This window comes from Dipodomys merriami, unplaced genomic scaffold (genome assembly GCF_024711535.1).
Source record: "Dipodomys merriami isolate MVZ:Mamm:240054 unplaced genomic scaffold, mDipMer1.0.p SCAF_4, whole genome shotgun sequence".
In the NCBI taxonomy this organism is placed as follows: domain Eukaryota; kingdom Metazoa; phylum Chordata; class Mammalia; order Rodentia; family Heteromyidae; genus Dipodomys; species Dipodomys merriami.
This window is the reverse complement of record NW_027205603.1, coordinates 35,080,171-35,087,646: the sequence shown is the minus strand read 5'-3', so window position 1 is coordinate 35,087,646 and position 7,476 is coordinate 35,080,171.

Here is a 7,476-nt window from a genome sequence, read left to right as displayed (position 1 = left end):
AGAAGTTATTCACTGATCTAAGTTGATTCTGCTAGGAGTTGGAGAACTACAATTGCCACTTTGAGATTTAGAGTCATATAATATTACCTTTCCATTACCATTACCATTTGAAATTTTACAATTAAATATTTAAATACATAAAATATTAAAGTTTTGGCAATTTGCATACATCGCATATTTTTCAACAAAAAAAAAAAAACAGAAATAGGTTACATCTTGTTGGGGGAAGCAAACAGCCTTAAAGAATCTAATCTGTCAACCACCCCTCTTCATCTCACTCATCTTTTCTACACCTCTCACACTCTTGAGACCCCTTACCTACTATCAGGATCCTTGATGAGAAACAGGTCTCTTACAGAGAGCTTAGAATTTTTCTAATTGATGTAAGCATCAAATAAGAGGACCTAGCTGAAAGAGGACCCAGTTGATGTCTGTTAGAAATGTGCGTGTCTAATACAGACATGTCACAATTAAGCATTTCTTAAATCCACAGTTTTGCATCAAGATTGGGAACTGTCACACATGGAGGCTTCATTTCAAAACCAAGATGGCTTATGTTCCACTCTTCTGCCTTGAATAACATACATTTTTGCTTCTGAATCTCCAGTCCCCTGTGTAGAGAGAGAAGGTACAAATGGAATTAAATAGAGTTATAAGGATTAAATGAAAATGTGTGTGAAGGGTCTGACATGTAGCAAGTGTTCAGTAAGGGCCAGTGTTGTCATTTTGCATGTAAATCTCACAGGAAAAGTACTGTTTTGTTCTCTGGTATATTTCTGTTGGCAGTTTTTAGCAAATAATATATTCTTGATATTTTAAAAGAATTAATGAGCAAGTGGATGAGACAAATGATTTGGCTTCCAGTACTAACTCACTCAATAAAATTCAAGGAATTTTATTGACTGGAATAGACATTTCCCAAAAGCAGACATACAAATGACAAATAGACATTTGGGGACCAAAATACTCAACACTACTAAAAATCAAGGAACAATAAATTAAAATCACAATAAGATATCATCTGACCGCTATCAAAACATCTATTATAAAAAAGATAAAAGATAAGAATTACCAGTCAAGCTGTGAAGAATATAGCCATCATGGAATATTCCAAAAGTAATATTACCAAGAGATTCAGCAAACCTACAGGGGTATATATCTAAAGGATATGAAATAAGCTAGAGAGATATCTGCACTCCTATGTTCATTGCTTATTAACAATATCCATCAATAAGTTTCTACCAATAGAAGAATAGATAAATAGACTTATAGACTACTGTGGTATTCAAACTTTACAAGGAAGGAGAATAGAGTCAAATTAATAAAAGAGAGACTGTATTCAAAAGAGAAATAGCCGGTCACCAGTGGCTCACACCTCTAATCCTAGCTACTCAGGAGGCAGAGATCTGAGGATTTAGATTCAAAGCCAGCCCAGGCAGAAAAGTCCCCGACAAACCACTAGAAAACCGGAAGTGGCACTGTGGCTCAAGTGGTAGAACGCTCGCCTTGAGCTGAAGAGTGCAGAGACAGCACCCAGGCCCAGAGTTCAAGCCCCATGACCAATGAGAGAGAGAAAGAGACAGAGAGAGAGAGACAGAGAAAGAAAGAGAGAAATAAACAGATGAAAGAAGAAATCAATTCAAATAGTTGTACAAGGCAGTTTCATTAGTGAGAAATTGAACAACTTGGATGAGAAATCCAATAAGAGATAGAATTCAAAAAAACTTTACACACAAAGCATATGTAAAATATGAAAAGGAAAAGCTCAATAAGTCAAATAAAAAACTCAGCCCAAAGTATCTCCAATAAACAATACTAGGTAGGAAAAATATCAGAGACTGTAAATAAGGTTAAGGATTTATTACATTCATGTATCAATAAGGAAGAAAAAGCAACTGTGACAACAATACTCAAGAATCCTGGACATGATTAGATCAAACCTGTGAAGCTGTGATATAGAAGAGGAAACCAAAGTATAGAATAGAGGCATAGAAAGCTTACTCATAATGAATAAGTAAAAAATTTGTTCATAAAATCTTTACTCAATAAAAGCATAGAAAGCTTTATTCAAACTTATTCAAAACTTTATTCAATGCAAAATTTCTCATATACAGGGAAAAAAGTGGACTTCCAAGTCCAGGAGACAAAGCCTCCAATTGACTTAAAAAGGAAGAAATCTCTCCATATTATATTATAAGTAAAATGTCAAAAGTAGAGAATAAAGAAATAATAAAAGTTCTAAGATAGAAATGCAAAGTAGCGTTCAAAAGAAAATTTTTCAGGATAGCAGCAGATGTTTCTGCAGAAATTCTAAAGGCCAGAACAGGATTGGACCAAAATCACATTGGAGATAGCTACATTTAGCAAAGTCATCTTTTTTTTTTAATTTTATTTTATTTTATTTGTGAACATACTGTACAGAGGAATTACAATTACATGGGCAGGATAATGCGTACATTTCTAACCAAGCATTGCAGCCTCCTCCTTTGTTTACCCTTCACATCCCTTCCCAGCCTCCCCCTTCCCCCCCAATCCCAATCCTTCTCCTTCCCCCCCAACCCCCCTCCACACTGACGTTGTAAAGCTCGTTTTGGACATGACAACTTGTACTTCTCATTGTTGCAACAGGTCCACCTGTATCCTTAAACAACTGGTTTTTCCCCATCTCCTCCACAAGTTATACTGACATCAAATATAGTGAAAGCAGGGGTTATACTGTGGGGGAGGGACATACAAAACAACAAAGAGATAATCTTATAAATGCGTTAGAAACACATGCATGAAAGAAAAACACATTAAAATACACATCTAAGGGTTCATTTTTCTGACATCACATTATCTGACCTTTTCCGCTTGACTCATACATATACTAGATATCACAATTAAGGGAAACCATGGGACCTATGTTTCTTTGGGCCTGGCCTACTTCACTTAATATAATTTTTTCCAAGTTTTTCCATTTCCTAACAAATGGTGCAATGTCATTCTTCCTGATGGAGGCATAGAATTCCATTGTGTATATATACCACATTTTCTTGATCCATTCATCTACTGAGGGGCATCTGGGACTTAAAGAGAAACTTCTCTGAAGAAGAAAGAAGGATGGCCAATAGACACATGAAGAAATGTTCAACATCCTAGCCATAAAAGAAATGCAAATCAAAACAACATTGAGATATCACCTCACTCCAGTTAGAACGGCAAAAATCAAGAACTCTAACAACAACGGATGCTGGAGGCGATGTGGACAGAAAGGAACCTTAGTTCATTGTTGGTGGGAATGTAAACCTGTTCAACCACTTTGGAAAGCAGTATGGAGGTTCCTCAAAAGACTCCACATAGAGCTCCCCTATGACCCAGCAGTCCCACTTTTGGGCATTTACCCAAATGTTTACAAACAAGACCACACTAAAGCTACCAGCACGACTATGTTTATTGCAGCATTATTTACTATAGCTAAGATATGGAACCAGCCCAGATACCCCTCAGTAGATGAATGGATCAAGAAAATGTGATATAGATACACAATGGAATTCTATGCCTCCATCAGAAAGAATGACATTTCCCCTTTTGTTAGGAAATGGAAAGGCTTGGGAAAATTGCATTAAGTGAAGTAAGCCAGGCCCAAAGAAACATAGGCCCCATGGTTTCCCTTATTTGCAATATCTAGTATATGTCTGAGTCAAGCAGAAAAGGTCAGATAAGGTGATGTTAGGGAAATGAACCCTAAGATATGTATTCAAATGTTTTTATTCTTTCATGCAATTGTTTCTAACACATTTATAAAATTATTTCTTTGTTGCTTTGTATGTCCCTCCCCCACAGTATAACCCCTGCTTTCACTGTATTTGATGTCAGTATAATTTGTAGAGGGGAAGGGGAAAACAAATCGTTTAAATAGGGATACAGGTAGACTCATTGCAACAATGAGATGTACAAGTCGTTATGTCGAAAAAGAACTTTACGACTTTGGTGGGGGGAGGAGAGGTTTGGGGGGGCAGTAGGGGAAGGGAAGGGGAGGGGGAAACAAAGGAAGGGGCTACAATGCTTGATAAGAAATGTACTCATTATCTTGCCCATGTAATTGTAAGCCCTCTGTACAGTATTTTCACAATTAAAAAATGGCTTTCAAAAGCTCGTTCTTATCTTAAATGATATACTTATGATGATAAAATAAACCAAAAAATAAAGAAAAAGAAGCTTCACCTAAAGGGCACCATGCATCCAATGGACTGATAGAATATCCAATCCAACAGCTATAGAGAGCACATTCTTCTCAGAACTGCAATGGGCATTTTCCAAAATTTATTACATTTTAGAAGATAAAGCAATTCTTAACAACTACCAAAATCTGAATAATTTCTTGTATCTAATCAGACTATAAATGGAATGAAACTAGAAATCAATAATGAAAGGAATGCAGAAACTACACGAACACACAGAGATTGAGCAATGTACTTTTGAATGGGTAGTGGGAGTCATTGAAAAAATTAGGAGAGGATTTTTTAAAAATTTCTAGAATAAAATGAAAATAAAAACACATTTTACCAGGAACTTTGGAACACAGAGAAGTCTATTCTAAGAAGAAATCTTAGTTATGGATGTTAAAGAGTTTGAGAGAACTGGGCACAAGTGACTATAATCCTATTCAGGAGGCTGAGATATGAGGATAGTAGTTCAAAGCCATCACTGGCAGGAGAGTCCAGGAGACTCTTCTCTCCAATTAACTACCAGACTTCTGGAAGTGTAGCTGTAGTTCAACCTCGTAGAGCTCCAGCCTTGAGCAAAAGAAAGAGATCCAGCACAGCTCCAGGCCCTGCGTTCAAGTTCCATGACTAACAAAAAAGTTGGAAAGAGCCAGTTGCCAGTGGCTTAACCTTATAATACCAATTACTCAGAGGGCTAAGATTTGAGGAGCATGGTTACAAGTTATCCTGCACAGAAAAGTCCATGAGATTCTTAGTTCCAATTAACCAGCAGAAACCAATTCAAGTAGTAGAATACTAGCCTTGAGCAAAAAAGCGAAGGCACAGAATCCAGGTCCAGAGTTCAAGCCCCAGTATATTGAAGAGACCTCAAATAAATGATGCAATCAAGGTCTTGTGTCAACAAAAAGAAGCTAAATCCAAAATGAGTAGATAGAAACCAATAGTAAGGAGCAGGATGAAATGGATATTAAAAGAACAATACAAAGAATCAGTGAAGCAAAGAGCTGGTCCTTTGCAAAGATAAACAATATTGACAAACTCTAAGCCAACCTAACCAAAAGAGAGAAAAGACTCAATAAAATAAGAGATTAAAAGGAATGTGTTGTAGCAGATATCACTAGCATTCAGAACACCACTATATAATATTTGAAAATTTTATATTCCACTAAATTGCCAAATCTAGAAGGGATTGGTAAGTTTCCATGCACATATGGCCCACCAAAATTGAATCAAGAGGATAAAACCAACGTAAATAAGTCAAAGACAAGGAATGAAATCGAAGCAGTAATCAAGAGTGTCTCAACAAAGAAAAGCCAGGCTGGACAGATTCACTGCTGAACTCTCCCAGACCTTCAAAGACAAACTAACATGAATGTTCCTCAAACTATTCTATGAAATAGAAAAGGAAAGAATGCTATCAAATTTATTATACAAAGTCAGTATTACCTCAATACTAAAATCAGATAAGGAGACAAGAATAAAAGGAACTATAAACTGATTTCCTGGATGAACATAGGTGCAAAATATGTTCAATAAAATATTTGCAAACTGAATTCGACAACACATTAAAAAGACCATACATTATGATCGAGTTTATCTGAGTTCAGTGATGCAAGGATAGTTCATCATACATAAATCAATAAACATAATACAGTACCTAGATAGAATTAAGGACAAAAATCTCAAAATCATTTCAATAGATACAGAAGCCTGTGACAAAATTCAGTATTTCTTTACATTAAAAACTCTGAGTGGGCCTGGGAAGGTGGCTCAGTGGTAGAGCACTTGCCTTGCATGCCTGAGGCCCTGGGATCGATTCCTCAGCCCCACATAAGCAAGAAAAAATACTCTGAAAAAACTAAACCTAGCCAATGAAAGAAATGAAGACTTCTATTGTAGAAACTATGAAACAGTAAAGGAAAAAAATGGAAGAAAATACCAGAAGATAGAAAAGCTTCTATGTTCCATGCTGGGAAGGTGGCTCAGTGGTAGAGCACTTACCTTGAATACATGAGGCCCTGGGTTCAATTCCTCAGCATCACATTAGCAAAAAGAAAAAAGCCAGAAGTGGCACTGTGGCTCAAGTGGTAGAGCACTAGCCTTGAGCTGAAGAGCTGAGGGACAGTGACCAGGCCCAGAGATCAGGCCCCATGACCAGACCCAAACAACAACAACAACAACAAAAAACTTCTATGTTCAAGGATTAGCAGTATTAATATTGTAAAATGACCATATTACTAAAAGCCTTCTATAGAATCAATGCAAAGTCAATCAAATTTTTAATAACACTGTTCATAAAAATAGGGAAAAAATCTGAAAATTCATGTGGAAACACACAAGACTGAATAGCCAAAATAATCTTGAACCAAAAAAGTAGTGCTAGAAATATCACAATACTTGATTTCAAAATATACTTAATAGAGTCATAGTAACAAAAGCAGACTTACATACTGACACAAAAACAGAGATGTAGAATAATGGAACAGAGGACCTAGAAATAAATCCATACAGCTACCACCATATGATTCTCAACAAAGGTGACAAAAATACACATTGGAGGAAAAAATAGCCTCTTTAACAAGAGCATCTCAGAAAACTGAGCATCCACATATAGAGGACTGAAAATAGATCCTGTCTCTCATTCCAAACAAAAAATCAAACTAAAGTAAATCAAACACATTAATTTAAGAACTAAAACTCTAAAACTACTACAGGTAGTCATATGGAAAATTCTTCAATATATAAGCAGAGACAATGATTTTCTGAATAGGACTTCAGTAGCTCAGGAAATGAGTAAGAATTAACTAATGGTATATCATGAAATTTAAAAGCTCCTGTACAGCAAAGAAAATAATTACCAGAAGCAGAAGACAACCCACAGAATGGGAAAAAATACTAGCTAATCATTGACGGGAGACTAATATTGGGAATATATAAATAACGCAAAAGAATTAAACATCAAAAGAACAAATCAATAAATGGGCCAATGTACTGAACAGGCAATTCTCTAAAGAAAAATGGTCAAAAGAAACATGAAAAGTTCAACATCCTTTGTTATCAAAGAAATGCAAAATAAACTATATTAAGATTCCACCTCACTCCAATCAGAATGGCTAGCATGGATAAAAACAAAACAAAACAAACATCAAATGCTGTGCAAATAAAATGAGTGCAAATAAAATGATGTGCAAATAAAATGAGTGCAGCCACTATGGAAATCAAAATGGAGGTTCTTCAAAAAATAAAAACAATAAGAATCATATAAATC